Genomic DNA, 19,502 nt, shown 5'->3' on the forward strand with positions numbered 1-19,502 from the left:
ACTCTGTATTCTCATGTGTAGGTCAGGGATCGTTCCACTTGGAATGAACTTGTAGACATGCACTTGGTCTTTGGCGCTGCAGGGACTATGGAAGGAGCATGGCGTTTGTACGCAGAACGTTATCCAAACAGACGAATGCCAAATCAGAGAACATTTACCGCTCTGGATCATCGTCTCCGTGAAACGGGCACATTAGAGGCATATTTCCACATTCGAGGCCAACCATGGAGTATATACAACCCTGGTTTCGAGGAACGAATACTATAAATTTCCGACAACACTCCTACAGACAGTGTGGCCTCCGTTACTTATGCTCTAAATGCTAGTTCTCGCAGTGTCTAGAGAACTGTGAGTGATGATCATCGTCATCCCTACAAGTTGTGCAAGGTACATATACAATCTGTGCGAGGTACACGACCTTCCAATCACTGACTTTCCAATGTGGAACGACTTTGACGTAGGTTTTTTACAACAAAGAATGCTAACTACCGACTTAGCAAACATTTTTCTGTGAACTAATGAACAGACTTTCGCCGCCGAACAAATGTTCAACAGTCGGAACTCCCATGTATGATCTCGTGAAAATCATCTAATTACGGCTGTCCACCAGTTCCAGGAACGATTTTCAGCTAATGTTTGGGGTGGAATTATTCACAACTATATAGCTGGGCTTTACATTCTTCCAAACCGTCAAAACTGGTCGTGTTTACGTCGTATTTCTCGATCACATACATCTCGCTATTCTCGAAGATTCGGCACCTCAAACCAGAGGACGAATGTTCTTCCAGTATGATGGGTCACCTCCACATTTCACAAATCTAGTGAGAATATTCTTGAACAAACAGTACCCTGGACGCTGGATTGGATGTAATGGACCTTTGCACTAACCTATAAGATATCCAGATCTCACACCATTTGATTTTTATCTTTGGATCTACCGGAAGGCTCTTGTGTATCAAGCTCCTGCAATCACTGTGAGAGAACCAGCAACTCGAATTGTTGTTTCTGCAAGAGACCACCTAGCGCAGGCCAACGAAACACTGCCCACTGTCCACCGTTCCGTAGTTGACGGCTTGAGTTATGGTATCAAGTAAATGACGCACACTTAGAGTATTTACTGCTGTAATCATAATTTACAGTGATGTTTCCTCTAGGCAAAGCGAATGCGCTTTGGAGTTGCCTATGAGTCAGAGACCCCATACTCCTATACTTAAAATCATTGCCCATACGCAACCTATCATCCCACAAAAATTCTGTACTTACGTCTGAAACACGTGGTATTATATCTATTTTAGTTTACGTCAGTCGTTTTTCCAAACAGGGAACTGCGCCATTTGTGCACGTAAATAGCATTATTAACAGAGGCTGGTTGCTGTTTTCTTCTTTGCAAGAACCAAATTGTAAATATTTCTTATTAGCATTTTTCTTGTGTATCACTTACAAGTTCTTAGTAAAGAATTTATTTCCAAATTTGTCCAACTATTTTTGTGGTGTTGAGGTGAGCAGCATAATTCTGTGTTAATGCAATACCTTTTCAGCATTTGGCTAAAAATAAATTGTGTACAAACAGAGAGAGATCGTTTTCTTTCTTTCTCCAGATGTATATCAGATATGGCACTTCCACTGTACATATACCTTCCGTAGTCCGTGTGCCACATAAATCCATTATGGAATCGTTAAATCCACTTGAGCTGCTTTTATGACGTGCTCTCATATCTCCAGCTGGTTACCTTAACCGAATATCTTCAGATGATAGATGTCTACGATGCTGACCAGTGCTTTAGTACCATGAAAACAGTTTCAGTAGATGTAGACTTACTTCAAGTCTCAGATGCTAACGAAACTGCTTCCATGTGTAACAAAGCACTCTCCAGTGTCGTAGCCGTTCATCAACTGAAGATATTCGATGAACGAAACCGGTAGTAGAAATCACAGAATTTCTTCAAAGTAGCTTACACCTGCAGCAGCCACGTACGGAAAATGTATTCAATTCACCATCACTACTAGAAGAAGCTGCTTTGCAGGTAATTTGTCCACAGAGTACTGTGCATTACGGATTTCTACTTGACAAACAAATTGAACAGAATATTAGTAAACAATGGTTCTGGGGAAAGTCACAAGTATATAAAACCTATTCAGTTCCATGGTGGTTGATTAGTATAGCATCGTTATTGTAAGCTGCAGATTTATAATTTATTTACTATGCGTTTTGCCTGGGTAGAATTTCAGCAGATAGTGTTCAAATTAATGCATTGGGCATATGTTACGTTAAAATTAATACCAGCACATCGAAATGAACACCAGAACGGGTTGTACTTACGTACCTCAGGAACACCACAACGGAATGTGCTTAGGTACTTAAGTACATTCCGTGATGAAGCCCGTGGCATTAATTTTAATGTTATTTTATGAATCCCTAACCAGGCGAAAAGCGTAATAAGTAAATTACAAATTTGAGACTTACGACCATTTTTGAAGCGCAAGTATGTGTTTGTCGACTGTTCTAAGTAACTGGTTGTAGTAATGGAAGTGTCTGGAGATAAACGCTGCTCCTTTACACCTATGAGCATCTGTATCCATATTTATACTTTACGAGCCACATCTCGGTGCATGGCGAAGGTTGCGTCCGGGACGACTACGAATAATCTAATTGCATGTTTCAGTTGCAAATGGTTCGTGGGAAGATAGACTGTACGTAAAACTCCGTACGAGCACGAAATCTTCTTTCGTTTCTTGATACGTACTTCTTTGATTCGTAGTGTGTCTCTTGAAGCATGTTACTGGGATCTGGTAAGGATAACCGTGACCATCTCCCCCACACTGCAAGAAGCTGCGAGGAAAAGCGCCGCTCTTTTGTTTCCCTCCTTGTACTATATTCATGACACTTAGTAAGGAACCAGCATTTGTGAGTAGCACTCAACACTGAGTCGAATCACGATTTCGAGTGTGAATTGCAATTTGTCTGGAATTACATTTCTTTGTAATTATTCCAATACATCTGAGTCCAGTATCTCATTTTTCTACCACTAATTTTATATTCCTCTTCCAATTTACGTCATCTGATACCTTTACTCCAAGCAAAGCAGGATTTAAAAAGATGTGTATACAGAATAATTGAGTCGTTAGAGGAGATTAAACATTTTAATGTGACAAAAACGTTACATCTACGTGTATATCTACGTGACTACTCTGAAACTCACACATAGTGGAGGGCTCGTGGATCGAATTTCACACCATTTCTCTACCGAGAATAATCTCGGTTTTCAAGCCGCGTCAATTCGAATAAAATTCTCGATCTTTCGATGCCTATTTCCACCATCATCAGGAGTAAAACCACTGACTGCAGGTCCTGGCACGGCTTTCCGCTTATATAGCAACCAATCGGAGAGGGAGGAAACGACGTGTGCCCGGAAGGTGACGTCACTCGGACCACCAATGGGCGGGAGCTGTTATGGGCTGCGCTACTCACCTCCCGGGCACGCGTCGTTTCGGCCTGTCTGATTAATGCCAGAGGTCACAATCGTGGGTATATAAGCGGAGAACCCTGGCACCCCGGCAGTCAGTGATTTTACTCTTCACGACGATGGAGGAGAAATTCACCGAAACCCCGAGAATTTTCGTCGAATTGACACGCGTTGGAAACCAAGAATAATTTATCCAGATATTCCACCGTTATGTTGTCCACCCCCCGGTAGCTGAATGGTCAGCTTGACTGATTGTCAATCCTATGGGCCCGGGTTCGATTCCCGGCTGAGTCGGGGAATATTCTCCGCCCAGGGACTGGGTGTTGTGCTGTCCTCATCATCATCCTATCATTCTCATCGACTGAGGGTCGCCGAAGTTGCGTCCAATTGAAAAACCGGCAACCGGCGAACGGTCTGTCCGACTGGGGTCCCCAGCCATAGGATTAAAAAAACCGTTATTTTTTTAATTAATCGCTTCATGACGTGTGTTGTAACTGATTTATTTGATTCTGTTTGTGGTATGTTGTCCAAGTAATTGAAGCTGAGAGCACTACAGTGGTGATTCCTCTTCAGCTTCTTCAGGTGAGACACTCACCTTCCCTTCGAAAACCAAAGCCTTGTGATTCTTCCATGGTTCACTGCGCTTCAAACAGAAGGCAACTGTCTAACCTCAAGAAGCTGAAGGGGAAAAGTTCAAGTCCATTGATTTCATCCGTTCGTGAGGATCTTTTTTTGCTACATTATCGTAAACTAGAAAATAAGGTCAAGACTATCTGTCTGCCAGTAGCAAAGACAACCACGCTTGTTGTCTCTGTGACTGACGATTCTACGAAGGTCAGGCTTCTATAAGATTTTCTGCCAAAGCGACACGTCGTATACCGGACGTACAGTTAAAAAACGATGCGCAGAATATCGATGTTACAACCGCCTGCTACAGCCTATTAAACCTTCCGTGGATGAGCGGTATACACAGCGTAGCCACACTACGGACGTACGACAATGTCCAGATTTTATTAGTGGTTTTAACCATCTGTTGTTTTTTTTTTCAGGTAAATAATACACTTAACGAACGATTCTATTAACCTTGATGATCGTTTCTATCTTGGCAAAATGTGGAATCAGGCACATGCAATAGTTAAATGTCATACATCAACTGATCATAAGTTTTCTAAACTAGTTACTGGAAGTTAACGTACGGTGTGTCCACTTTCGTTTTTATGGCAGCTTGACCTCTCCTGATCAAGTAGAGTAGCCTGAATGTCTATGCAGGAATGATAACCCATTCTTCCTCAAGAACCGAAAACATAAAAATACAATTCTTCGGGGTACGCCAACGATCTATTGAAATTCCATGGCATGGGGTGTACTGGCGGATATCAATGTTGTCAGTGCACGAGAATCATTTCCGACCGAACACCCGACACTTCACGACAACATCAGAATAGTTATTTTAGGAGATGGGGTGTGGAACGAATTAGTCGTTCTAATTCATTCCAGACATTTTGAGGTCGGTACCTGGGCGGGCCTGTAAATTTCAGGAATGTTATTTTTCACAAACAATTGCTTCACGGATACTCACTTAAGACTGGCTGCATTTTCATGGTGGCACAAACAGTCATGCTTTCCTAACCATTTCTCTGTAGGACGCTGTAAATAATGGTATAAAAAGCGTTCACATCGTTCCGTATTTACTGTTTACTTGAGCGATGTAGACGAATCACATACCATATCATCACCCCCGCCCTACTTTACTATTGGCACTGGAAATGGTGCTAGTAACATTCTACGAGTATGCTCCAAATCTCGACCCTTCCATCGGACTGCCACAGGGTGTGGCGTGAGTCATGCAAGTGCCTCGTTTCCAGTCAGCCACTGACCTGTGATGTCTCTCTGTTCACTACCTCAAGCGTTGCTTAGTAGTGACAAAAATATGTGTGTCTTATCTGGACATGTAAGTTGGGAAGGAAAACATAGGTACAAAGAAGGTAGCTGTGAACAAACCATCGGTAACAGAAGAAATACTTCAGTTGATTGATGAAAGGAGGAAGTACAAACATGTTCCGGGAAAATCAGGAATACAGAAATACAAGTCGCTGAGGAATGAAATAAATAGGAAGTGCAGGGAAGCTAAGACGAAAAGGCTGCAGGAAAAATGTGAAGACATCGAAAAAGATATGATTGTCGGAAGGACAGACTCGGCATAGAGGAAAGTCAAAACAACCTTTGGTGACATTAAAAGCAACGGTGGTAACATTAAGAGTGCAACGGGAATTCCACTGTTAAATGCAGAGGAGAGAGCAGATAGGTGGAAAGAATACATTGAAAGCCTCTATGAGGGTGAAGATTTGTCTGATGTGATAGAAGAAGAAACAGGAGTCGATTTAGAAGAGATAGGGGATCCAGTATTAGAATCGCAATTTAAAAGAGCTTTGCAGGACTTACGGTCAAATAAGGCAGAAGGGATGGATAACATTCCATCAGAATTTCTAAAGTCATTGGGGGAAGTGGCAACAAAACGACTATTCACGTTGGTGTGTAAAATATATGAGTCTGGCGACATACCATCTGACTTTTGGAAAAGCATCATCCTCACAATTCCGAAGACGCCAAGAGCTGACAAGTGCGAGAATTATCGCACAATCAGCTTAACAGCTCATGCATCGAAGCTGCTTACAAGAATAATATACAGAAGAATGGAAAAGAAAATTGAGAATGCGCTAGGTGACGATCAGTTTGGCTTTAGGAAAAGTAAAGGGGCGAGAGAGGCAATTCTGACGTTACGGATAATAATGGAAGCAAGGCTAAAGAAAAATCAAGACACTTTTATAGGATTTGTCGACCTGCAAAAAGTGTTCGACAATATAAAATGGTGCAAGCTGTTCGAGATTCTGAAAAAAGTAGGGGTAAGCTATAGGGAGAGACGGGTCATATACAATATGTACAACAACCAAGAGGGAATAATAGGAGTGGACGATTAAGAACGAAGTGCTCGTATTAAGAAGGGTGTAGCCTTTCGCCCTTACTCTTCAATCTCTACATCGAGGAAGCAATGATGGAAATAAAAGAAAGGTTCAGGAGTGGAATTAAAATACAAGGTGAAAGGATATCAGTGATACGATTCGCTGATGACATTGCTATCCTGAGTGAAAGTGAAGAAGAATTAAATGATCTGCTGAACGGAATGAACAGTCTAATGAGTACGCAGTATGGTTTGAGAGTAAATCGGAGAAAGACAAAGGTAATGAGAAGTAGTAGAAATGAGAACAGCGAGAAACTTAACATTAAGATTGATGGTCACGAAGTCAATGAAGTTAAGGAATTCTGCTACCTAAGCAGTAAAATAACCAATGACGGACGGAGCAAGGAGGACATCAAAAGCAGACTCGCTATGGCAAAAAAGGCATTTCTGGCCAAGAGAAGTCTACTAATACCAAATATCGGCCTTAATTTGAGGAAGAAATTTCTGAGGATGTACGTCTGGAGTACAGCATTGTATGGTAGTGAAACATGGACTGTGGGAAAACCGGAACAGAAGAGAATCGAAGCATTTGACATGTGGTGCTATAGACGAATGTTGAAAATTAGGTGGACTGATAAGGCAAGGAATGAGGAGGTTCTATGCAGAATCGGAGAGGAAAGGAATATGTGGAAAACACTGATAAGGAGAAGGGACAGGATGATAGGACATCTGCTAAGACATGAGGGAATGACTTCCATGGTACTAAAGGAAGCTGTAGAGGGCAAAAACTGTAGAGGAAGACAGAGATTGGAATACGTCAAGCAAATAATTGAGGACGTAGGTTGCAAGTGCTACTCTGAGATGAAGAGATTTACACAGGAGAGGAATTCGTGGCGGGCCGCATCAAACCAGTCAGTAGACTGATGACAAAAAAAAAGTGGACATTTTTCACTACTTTATTCTATTCCTTTTGACTCCCTATGAGGAGTTCACGAGAGAAATTTTCCGTTGATGTCGTGCAATTTTATTCAACCGCTTTCAGCTATACTTAAAGGTCTCTGCCCGTCATTATGTGATGTTTGCCTGTTCTTCTTTCAGCTGTCTTTGTTCCTGCGCGTTTGTACTTCAGTCACATTACCAACCCAACAGCAGCTTTAGAAGGGTTGAAATGTGCGTGATCGATTTGTTACTCAAGTGTCACATGTCCACATTCTAAGTCACTAAGCTCTCTAGATAGATCCATTCTGCTGTTACTGCCTCTCTATTGACAACACAATACCCACCGCCTCCTTGTTCACTGGCGGTTTCACCTTCCGGGAGGTCTAATAATCATTTTTGGGTTAGGTAGAGGCTTCCGGACACATATGATCAGGTAATGTTGACGATGGTACTTTTATCCTGTCGACAACAATTTGTGTAACAACATCCTCCAGAAATGATCCACGAGAATAGCATTTTCCGTCTCCGTGGCTTCTACCTTACCACACACGACCATCATAACCAACTATTTCTCTTAAAATATCTGATTGACTAGTACCCTCCACACTAACAAAAACTTTGGCCGACCCATTCTTTACTATACAAATGTTGCATGGATATCTGCCTCGTCAAAGTTCTGTAAATCCCTCCAGATCTACGAAAGCCATGCACTCCGTCTCGCCTTCCACTACAATCTGCCTTTCCTGACGTGGATCCTCTACCATTTCATCAAATTCCCATCTCTTCTCACCCACATCGAACACGTTCGCATCTCATACATGGTGTGAAACTAGATTCTAATAATTGCATTGTTTCTCCACTGCTCAGCAACGCTATCATGCTGCCTCTCCTTTACAAAATCATCCCACCATCCCTACGCCTACACACACTCCATATGCTATCCTAACGTAGCTTCAGGCGATTCCCTCTTCCACTGAGATCCGCTCCGATATGTATACATCCTACCTTCTCCACTTATTTCCGCTCCACACTCCACACCTGGACCCCGCCCCCTCTCCCTTCCCTCTCCATTTCACTCCATCCCATCCTGAAACCATAACCCTCGTTTCCGCCTTTCCTAGTGACCATCTCATCACCTACCCTCTTTCGACAGATACCACCCACAGGCTTATAAATTTACATCCGCAGCCATGCCAACGTTTAATCTCCCCGCAACTACTTCTTCCAGCACATGTTCTTCATTGTTTTGCTAAAGCTAGTGCTTCTTTTTAACATACATCGGCGTTGTTATGTAAAGATTTAAGTGCCCTTTCTGTCTTTTTGCTTTTACCTGTCAAACGTTTTATTTTCTCTTTATATTTTAAAAACAGCTAACCACTGTGTACATTTGTAACCATATCTACATTATATTTTTAGACCTTTTTAAAGTCCAAGTCCATAAATACCATTCTCACATATTCATTTATTTTCTGTAAATGCGCTAGGCTGAAGAGAGGGATATTGTACCGTTGGCAGAAAGAAAAGGAAAACAAGAAGAAAAGAAAAAAAAATCCTTAGAAGGGGCAGGAAGCCTTACAGGTGGAATACTACCCACTGACAACGTATGGTTACTAATGAATCCAAGTCATTTTATGAATTATCTGCTCTATGTCACATTTCCACATTATTTTCCTTACATGGCATGACTTTTGATTATCAGTCCTTGTGCTGAGTATAACTGAGACTAATTTCTGTTACTCATCGTAAAGTTTGTGTGTTTCTAACAGAGAGAAATCACAGACTTTAAATTTACTTCAGACTTGTGGGAGGTAAAGGTCAGTGACAGTACTTCACTTTCGTAGAGCAATTCGAAGCTCCTCTCGTAACCAAGAATGACAAACCTCGAAAAATCACTTTTGCAGAATTGGTTATTTGACCTGTAACTGTTTGTACTGAAGTCATTGTATTTTTGTACGATGATTGTAGGTAAGTGTAGCTGTTCAGGGCGTACTGCTACATTAATGGAGCAGAAGATTGTGCTCAGATCTGAAGCCTCGGTGTCTCTTTGCCCGCCTTCGCGTAGATCTGCTGGCTCTCCGTCCGCCCGTAGGACGACAGAGTCCCCGCTTCAATCGCCGCCATTTAGTTTTTAATTACAGAGGGGCTCGGAGGGCCATCTGTCCCCGGCCCGGGGCGCCGCGCCCCGTAACGAGGGAGGGAGGGAGGAGGCTGGAGGAGTGGGGGTGCCACCCCTCTCGCAACTTATCTCCCAAGACGGATCCCGGCACCCCTTCGTACCGAGCGGAGCACAGGGGGTCCTTTGTAGCGGCTGCCATAACGGGCTACCGAGCACTGCTTTAAAAAGGTCTCTCGCTCCCTCATATTTGTCCTCAGACTCCGTATTTATCTTCGCCTCCTTTCTCCCCGAGCCCCGCGCTTGTTTTCCTTTCATTAAAATGTATGTTCACGCTTTTCATCAGCTAGGGGGCCCGCTCATTTGAGACGTTGCGGGTAAGGAATGTGTCGTTTCACATCCCGCTGAACAGTGCTCACCGCCGGCTGACTTCGTCACTGGGAGCGATCACGAGTAACTTCCACCCTTTTCACTCAGCAGGTTCTTTTTTCCTGAGAGAGAGAGAGAGAGAGAGAGAGAGAGAGAGAGAGACAGAGAGAGAGAGAGAACTGCAAGACGTTTCAAAAATAAAAAGATTCTTCTCATTCTTGTCTTATAGCTTTAGTGGTCTGAAAGCATAAAATCACTATTCTACGAGGTTACCCTTCTTAATCCGTTAGAAAGCGAGGTGTCACAGTAGTAAGGCACTGTGCGTATCCGGGAAGACGAAGAGTGATACACCCGGATTACTTTTTCCGTGATTTCCCTAAATCTCGTAAGGCGAAAGGCCGCTACCGATTCTTTAAAAATTATTTTCCAAATCTATATTGTAATGTGTGTTTAATAACACTGTTGCCGACAGTAAGTTAACCCCCTTCCCTTTCTTTCCTTCATTCCTAAACTCAAATACTTGCTGATCCATTTAAAATGTCTAAAACCATTGCCGCTAATGATCTTGGTAGGCTGGTAAGCTCATCGTGAGAGAAAACGAGAAAGATTTTTAGAACTACAGAGAGTTAAAGAACTAATAATGATGTTACACTTTGTCTCAAGAATAGTTTCCCTTTTTATGGAAATGCTTCCGGAACTCACTACATTGAAGACTGTATTGCGACGTATTTTATTCAAATTCAAATGGCTCTGAGCACTATGGGACTTAACTTCTGAGATCATCAGTCCCCTAGAACTTACAACTACTTAAACCTAACTAACCTAAGGACATCACACACATCCATGCCGGAGGCAGGATTCGAACCTGGGACCGTAGCGGTCGCGCAGTTCCAGACTGTAGCGCCTAGAACCGCTCGGCTACTCTGGCCGGCCATATTTTATTATGACGCTTTTCTGCAGTGGTCATAATGAGATGTAGGTTTTTCTTTAGGCAACGGATGAGGAGCAGTTCACTCTGAACTAATGCAAAACCTTATTAGCACACAACTTCGAAATACGATTACGCATATAACAGAATGAAACATTAAATATTTACAGAGTGTAATGTACATTGGTGTAGATATTTCTATTGCTGACTGGGAATGGTGTATTGAGCAGTATTCTGTAAGTATTTATGTCATTTGCACGCTAATAGCTGTAGCTATTACAAGTTGTATGTTTTTAGGTAGATAAGTACCTCCATGAACATGTGCAGGCGCAAGCCATCAATTCTTGCTTTCCCCTCAGTAGCGGATCGGGTATTAAAGTATGAACTCGCGGATGCAAACTGGTTAGTCCACACTGACAGGCGTAATCCACTTAGTGGTGCAGTTACGTCCAAGCCGAAAATATCAAGTCTGATGGTTCGTGAGCAAGACTGTGCAATGTAGGGAAAAAGCAGTCATCACATTGATGTGTGAACATATCATGGTATCACTTATAAAAACATCTGCACGCGCAATTTCAGCGGGCCCGCCAGAGACGGTGTCGCTTAACAAGTTCTTCATTGGGTTTCCTAAAACCGAACAAGAGAGCCATACAAATATTTTTCATGGGACGGTAGTAACGATCCAAGCCATGCCAAAGGCTGAGCAGTCTCGTACGCTACCCTCTAAGCTCTGACACAGCTGATACAAACTAAATTTGACTGCCCGTTTGAATTTGTAACCGCAAAGGCGTGATTGGCCAACTTCAGTGGTACAAACGGTGCAATGAATGGACTTTTTTTCTTAAGAATTATTTTTCAACAAAACCTACCTAGCAGCAACCTTAAAAGATTTTCAGGTTCTTTCTGACCACCCTGTTTAAGGTATCGTCAACACCACACAGTCCATTATGTCACAATGAGAATAGTGGCAGCTGAGGGAAGTGACAACAAAAATTTGCCTCAAGGGAGCTGAACAGCGGGATACGGATAACAAATCCGTTTGAGCATTGACCATAATAGCTATTAGATATAGAATTTCTGTCAGTCTTCTGACTGGTCTACTGCTGATCATTACGAATTTCTGTCCCTTGCGAATACATTAAATGTCAAGAAGAAACAATCCACACGCAAAAAATACACTGAAGAGAAAAAGAAAGTAGTACACCTGACTAATATAGTATAGGGCCTTCACGGGCACACAGAAGTGGCGCAGCACGATGTGGCATGGACTCTACTAATGTCTGAAGTAGTGCTGGAGGAAATGAAACCATGAATCCTGCGGGGCTCTCCATAAATCCGTAAGCTACGAGGCTGTGGATATTTCTTCTGCGCCGCAGTTGCAAGGCAGTAATGTTCATGTTTGGGGAGTTTGGTTGCCAGCGGATGTGTATAAACTCAGGAGAGTGTTTCTGGAGCCACTCTGCAGCAATTCTGGACGTGTGGGCTGTCGCATTGTCCTGCTGGAATTGGCCAAGTCCGTCGGAATGCACAGTGGACATGAATGCAGGCAGGTGATCAGACAGGCTGCTTACGTAAGTGTTACAGGCCAGAGTCGTATATAGACGTATAATGGGTCCCATAACACTCCAACTGTACACGCCCCACACCATTACAGAGCCTCCACCAGCTTGAACAGTCCCTACCCGTACACGTCCATCAGCTCGATACATTTTGAAACCAGACTCGTTCGACTAGGCAACATATTTCCAGCCATCAACAGTCCAATGTCGGCTTTGACGGTCCTAGGTGAGGCGTAAAGCTTTGTGTCGTGCAGTCATCAAGGGTAGACAAGTGGGCCTTCGGCTCCGAAAGCCCAGATCTATGATGCTTCGTTGGTTCTCAAGCTGACACTTGTTGATGGCCCAGCATTGAAATCTGCAGCAATTAGCGGAAGGGTTGCATTTCTGTCACGTTTAACGATTCTCTTCAGTCGTCGTTGTTCCCGTTCTTGAGGGATCTTTTTCCGGCCGTAGCGATGTCGGAGATTTAATATTTTACCAGATTCCTGATATTCACGGTACACTCCTGAAATGGTCGTACGGTAGAATCCCAATGCATCGCTACCTCGGAGATTCTGTGTCCCATCGCCTGTGCGCCGACTTTAACACCAAATTCAAACTCACTTAAATCTCTATATCCTGACAATGTTGCAGCAATAACCGATCTATCAACTGCGCCAGACATTTTTTGTCTTACATAGTCGTTACTGACCGCAGCGCCGTATGTTGCCGGTTTATGTATATCTGTATCTGAATACGCCTGGATATACCAGTTTCATTGTATAAAGAACTCTGTTATTACGTAGCTAAGGCTTTCGTTGTTCTCCTTACACATTTTTTAGCAGTGAAATACAATAAGATAAAGTAATAAAGGCACAGTCATACGTCAAAAGGATAAAAGGAGAAAAAGGGGGAAACAGATATGTTTGTTTTATTAGCATTATTTTGAAAATCCATATGCGAATTAAGTTACGAAGAAAATGGAATTACTGTGCCTTCAACCACAAAATTTCGTACAGGAGCAATTTTACAACATCAAAGTCCATTGTTTCGCTAATGAAGAGATTGATACAGCGACAAAATAATATTTTCTTTGTTCCTTTAACACAATTGGCTTCGTTTACAATACGAGTGAAATGGACAAATATAAAAGTAGTATTTACAGCCAGACAGCTTGCAATACACATTGCACATCCAAGCCACAGTGTCTTAGTGATGGAGCCGAAAGGAGCTCCAAAACTTTAACCTGTTGCCATCAGGGCAGAGAATATCTGGAGGTGCTCTCGTTTGAAGAACGAAACCAGTGATAAATAATATTAGTTACATGGTGGTGGTTTGTCTGTGTATTCATGAGAATGCTGAGTAAAAATATCTTACTAGCAAACTGGTGTCGGAAAGTGACTCGATGGACCACATATCTCATCGTGATACGCTGTACATACTTTATTTCTCGTGTTATACTGCAACCCTGTGGCAAGCTCGAGATCTCTTCGCAATAATTGTGAGATGATTCCATAATTTACAAAGACAATATTTCGTTTCTCAAGACACAATTAACTTTGCTGTAACTGCGACCGGAACACTCGCGGGGTTGACGTGACGGAGAACATGCGGCGGGACCCACGGAGCGGGCCTCGAACGACAACACAAACGTAAGAAGACGGACACGACCAACGAAGGACCTTACAACAACAAGGACGAAACAACAGAGTCACAAGAAAACCTAACTAGACAACCACGTCCACTCGTAAAGGAACTTGAAAGAAAATACACCGTCTAAGGTGACGCGCTGTGTCCAGAGACGTACGTAAGTGCAGACTGACAGTCTGAGCGAGAGTCTGGCTCTTAAATCCATGATCGAGGCGCCGCTATTGACCGCTGGGACCACGTGTTACACTGTGGCGCCCTCACACTAAATGCGTGCCAGGAGGCGCTCACCGCCACGACTTACGGCCCGATGGTGCAGAGACCTCTAGGTGCCTTCGACGTCCATATCGTCTGGCGCGGATTCAAATTCCGCGGCGCGCGGTATCAGAAACTTGATTAACACACTCTGTACAATCGCAACCATAGCATTACATTAACAACGAGTGGTTGCCTGACACGCAGTCATTTGGGATGGATGTGAGGTAATCCTATTGATAAAGGAGCAAATATTATACTTTCGCATTGCTCCTAGAAAAACATGGAATATAGGATAAAGGAAATTAAAATAGCACCCACAGGAACAAAGGAAATAATATACCTAGCTTAATTCATCTTCTTCCCAGATATGTAGTGCCGTCAGTCTTCTAGCGGTAAGAACTTAGCATGGCAGACTCCACACGGCGCAACAAACGAAAAGCAAGTGACCAGTTAAATGAAGCTATATGAAACAAACCGACAGCCACATTTCAAAATCTGACTTATCCGTTAGACACTGCCACATGCCACGCAGATTTCACGACTGTGCTTCTTTTTGCTGTGTACTAGATACTCCATATACAGGGCATTCAAGAAGTAAAGTAACATTTTTTTCTCGCCACATTTCGGTGCGGAATTTGTTGAGCAACATCTTTGAACATTTCTTCATCAGCCCCTGTAGTATCGTAAGCTCCGATAGGCAGCAGCGCTATAAGTAGCCCTCAAATTGGCTCCAGTAACGGAGGTACGTTCCAAGCAGAAAGCTGTCACTGTGTTTCTTTTTGCGGAAAACAAGAGTATCGAAGATATGCATAGGTGCTCGCAAAGTGTCTGCAGAGATATGGCAGTGAACAAAAGCACGGTGAGTCATTAAGCGAGACGTATGTCACTATCGTAAGAAAGTCGCACAATCCTGTCCGATCTACTGTGTGACGGCCGGCCGCACACAGCTGTGACACCGACAGCGTCGGAACGTGCGGACACTCTCATTCAAGATTTTATTTATTCCTATGGCTAGGGCCACCCGTCTGGCAGACCGTTCGCCGGGTGCCTGTCTTTCAACTTGACGCCACTTCGGCGACCTGTAGTCGATGGGGATGATGACAGCACAACACCCAGTCCCTGGGCGGAGAAAATTCAACGACCCTGTCGGGAACTGAACCCGGGCTCGAAGGATTGACAGTACGTCACGCTGACTATTCAGCTACCGGGGGCTGACTCATTCGAGATGATCGATGGATGACAGTTAGACGCCTCGCTGCACGTCTCTATTGATAGGGCTGACACACTCGTACACCGGGCTGGGTTACTCAAAGGAGTGTGAGCGCTGGGTTCCTCACAAAGTGACAGAAAACCATAAAGAGCAACGAAGGACCGTTTGCGTGGAAATTTTTGGGCTTTACGTGACTGATCGTTACAATGTTTTGTCGAACATAATTACAGACAGTGAAACGTGGGTTCATTACTTCGAACCAGAAACAAAACTGCAATCCATGCAGTGGCTCCATACCATCTCTCCGTCGAGGAAAAAATAAAGTTCAAACTCACACCCTCAGCCTGTAAAGTCATGGCGAAGGTGTTATTCCTCATACCCTTCCTCACGGTGCAACGATCAACTCTAAAGTGTATTGTGCTATCCTCAGAGAACTGAAGAACGACTACAGCGAGTCCGTCGGCATTAAAAAGCAAACGAAGTTCTCCTCCTTGAGAACGGATCACCTCACACAAGTCTCCCCAGCCGACAAGATCTCAGAAAACTCCATTCGACTGTACTTCCTCACCTACTCTACAACCGGATACGTGCATTCCGACTTCCATCTGTTTGGCCTAATATATGATGCATTCTGCGGGAAGCTGTACGTCGATGATGCGGGTATTACTGATGCTACGGTCGTCCCAGGAAGGTGGAATAATTCCGTCTCACTGAAATAAGATTATGTTGAAAAATAGGCTTTGGTAGCCAAACGGCGGGAAATAATATGGTGTATTGGAATCCTTAATCAAACCAACCTAACTTCAGAAAAAAATGTTGATTACTTATTGGACCTCCTCATATTTTTGCTCGCTCTCTCTAACGTAGTATGGAAAGATTATTTTAACCAAAAATGTTAGATTTGTCCATACCTATACACTGATACTTCTTCCGATACAAAGAACTTATCGAATACTTCCAAACTACACAAATAAGACATACTTTAAGAAACAGATATGCAGGTATTTACTAACGTCATATCGAGACGTCTGCTGGTCGTCCCTATCCTGTGCTTTTGCGGCAAGCAGCCCCTAGCTTTTTGCCGCGGCCATTTCGCAATCAGAACGCCGCCACACTCAGTGCCCACCAGGGAGCGTTCTAAACGGAGTGCGGTCAGCCTGCAGCGCGCTCTCTTTATGGATCGTAAAAGCTGGCTTCTGAATTTCATTTTCCCCCGGAGGCGAACGGCGATGACGCTCCCGTGTTTCCCACCCCCTACCGTTGGATACCTCAGCCGCTGCAGGAAGACTCCCAAGCGCAACAAAGCTGCCCCACAGATATCGTTGTTTCATTCTGTAGACACACATACACTGCCTTTTGTCTATCAGAGTTTGCTTACTTTCTGTTGCCCTCTGTATATTTAACTCATCTTGCGAAATAGCTTTTAGGCTACACCTATTCAATTTTTACCCCAAAAAGTACGATCACTAACTGAGTATTTGACCTTAATAAATTCCGTTAACTACTTTAAACAATCTGACAATATTTTCTTTAGGTTTTGAAAAGTAATGTCTTCTCCCGGAACGTATCAATGATGTTGTGGCGTATCTTTACAAGGAACGTCAACACAGTTAGTGAAAGGAGGACTCAAGAGATTATAAAATAATTGAAAAGCCACGATCGCTTCAATATCGTTTACCAGATGACTGGTTTCAGCACTCTGAAGGTGCCATCATCGGATCTGAAACGTGGATTAACAGATCCAGTGATGGCATCTTCAGAGTGCTGAAACCGGTCATCCAGTAAACGATATTGAAGCGATCGTGGTTTTTCAATTATTTTAAAAACAGAGTGATCGCCCCACTACACACCATGTGTTCCTTCAAAAGATTATATTGTTGCAAGTGTCTTACACAAGGGTGTTTAAGGTAAGGGGTTGGAGATGACAGTATAGTGACTTTACAAGGTTTCTGACCTAATGAGACGTGAAGGTATTTCTTTTTTTTTCGCATTTCGCCAAACAAGACGATTTCAGAGTTTAACCATTTTGAGAAGTATGTTCTACTATTAGCATGGGAACAAAAATTCTCACTCATTAGCTCTATTCTGAATGTGACGAATGGTTTTAAGTGAAAGACAACGCTGGATCATGCCGGCACGGTAGTTCAGTGTGTTCGGTTAGAGAGTTAGCTGTCCTCTGCAATAAAAAACTGAATCAATGGCTCAACACTGAACTGGAACGGGTGTCATGAGACATCCGCGCCGAACAAATGCAACAAACAATATCGAACAAAATGAGAACCAAAAAAAGTGGTCAGCGCGACGGATGTCATACCTAACGGCCCGGGTTCGATTCCCGGCTGGTTCGGAGATTTTGTCCGCTTAGGGACTGGGTGTTGAGTTGTCCTTATCATCATCATTTCATCCCATCGACACGCAAGTAGCCGAAGTGTCGTCATCTTGAAAGACTTGCACCAGGCGAATGGTCTACCCGACGGGAGGCTCTAGCCACACGGTATTTCCATGTACAGTTGCTTTTTATTAACGGCTAGAACTAATAAACTGCAATAAAAGTCCACAGCCAATGTTCTTTTTGTCTGGTTGTAATACTGAATTATCAGAAAAGAAACACTCTGACACAAGTTAAGTACGCAAACAAGGAACATATTATTATTGTCTTTTTAATTTTAGTGTGTGATGGAAATAATTTCATTTACGGTAAGTTTTGAAATGGATAACCATTTAATTTACCTATGATTCAAATCAAATATCTCTTACAAAAACAAAAATAATTAAAAGTACTTTGTTAACATTCCTTTAACTGGAGTACGAAATCCTTTTACTTGCTAGTGATTTAAAATTGCATCCTCCAAAACCTATTTTTAGCTTGAGTAAGTACAATTGGAATCAAAATGCTTCTCAAGTAGAAGAAGAACTAAATGCATCACATTAATTACCTTCGAGAAAGTCTTAAAAATTAAGGCATCATTTTGCCCTGCATGGGTGACGCAAAAGACAACCCTGTGCAGCACAGCACTTGTATATTCCTCTGTTGTATGGACTGGTAACACGACCGTATGCGCCACCATGTGCGCCTTACTTTTCGGTATTTCTATCTTGAAGACTTCGGTCCCACTTTTCACCATTAACAACTGAAAGACGAAGAAGTGTTCTTGGAATTAATACATCAATTCTACAATTGCATTTCAGTAGACACCCCTCTCACAGAGGCTTCGATGGTAATGACAAGATAGCTTCTCTATCCAAAAGACGCTAAAACATGAAATAGGTTTCTTCCAGTGAAACGCATTAACAAAAAATTTTTGTGAAGAATTAAAACGTTCCAATAAAATTTCACATAAGTGAAAGACATGGCAACTCTCAAACGCGTCGCAGTTGTGCCTGGTGGATCGAAAATAGAAGCACTAGCCATATTCTCCGCTTCAGTATTGGACATGACTGTTCGGCGGCCCATCTGCGTAGGATCTCCAACCTGCCGTCACCAGAATATGTTCTCCGTCACAAGACTGGAAATTGGAAATTTGTGGTAAGATCTTTTGGGACCAAACTGCTGAGGTCATCGGTCCCTAAGCTTACACACTACGTAATCTAATTTAAACTAACTCACACTAAGGACAACACACGCACCCATGCCCGAGAGAGGACTCGAACCTCCGACGGAGGGAGCCGCACGGACCGTGACAAGACGCCTAAGACCACACGGCTACCTCGCGCGGCCACAAGATTGGTTCGACTACGAACAAAGAAAATTTATAAGAGTGTATAGAATTAAGTGATTGTAATTCTGACTTAACAGCACTGTATTGGGAAGCAAGAAAGTGACTCACAATAAAAGCCAGAACATTAAAATAATAAACATATTTCACTTCACAGCGGATTGTGTGCTGTACTGTTAGATCCTGAGAGACAGAAAGTACGTGTTGATCCAATTTAAAAACCGAGAACATTCATGAAAAACGTGGTGATCGGGAACCATATAACACTGGCGACTGATCAACATAACGAAAATTTTTTCAGCAATTGTTTCTCAACCATCTACAGGTCGACCTCCGTTTCTGCTACACTTTTCAACAAAAT

This window comes from Schistocerca piceifrons, chromosome 4, assembly GCF_021461385.2.
Source record: "Schistocerca piceifrons isolate TAMUIC-IGC-003096 chromosome 4, iqSchPice1.1, whole genome shotgun sequence".
Taxonomy (NCBI): Eukaryota; Metazoa; Arthropoda; class Insecta; order Orthoptera; family Acrididae; genus Schistocerca; species Schistocerca piceifrons.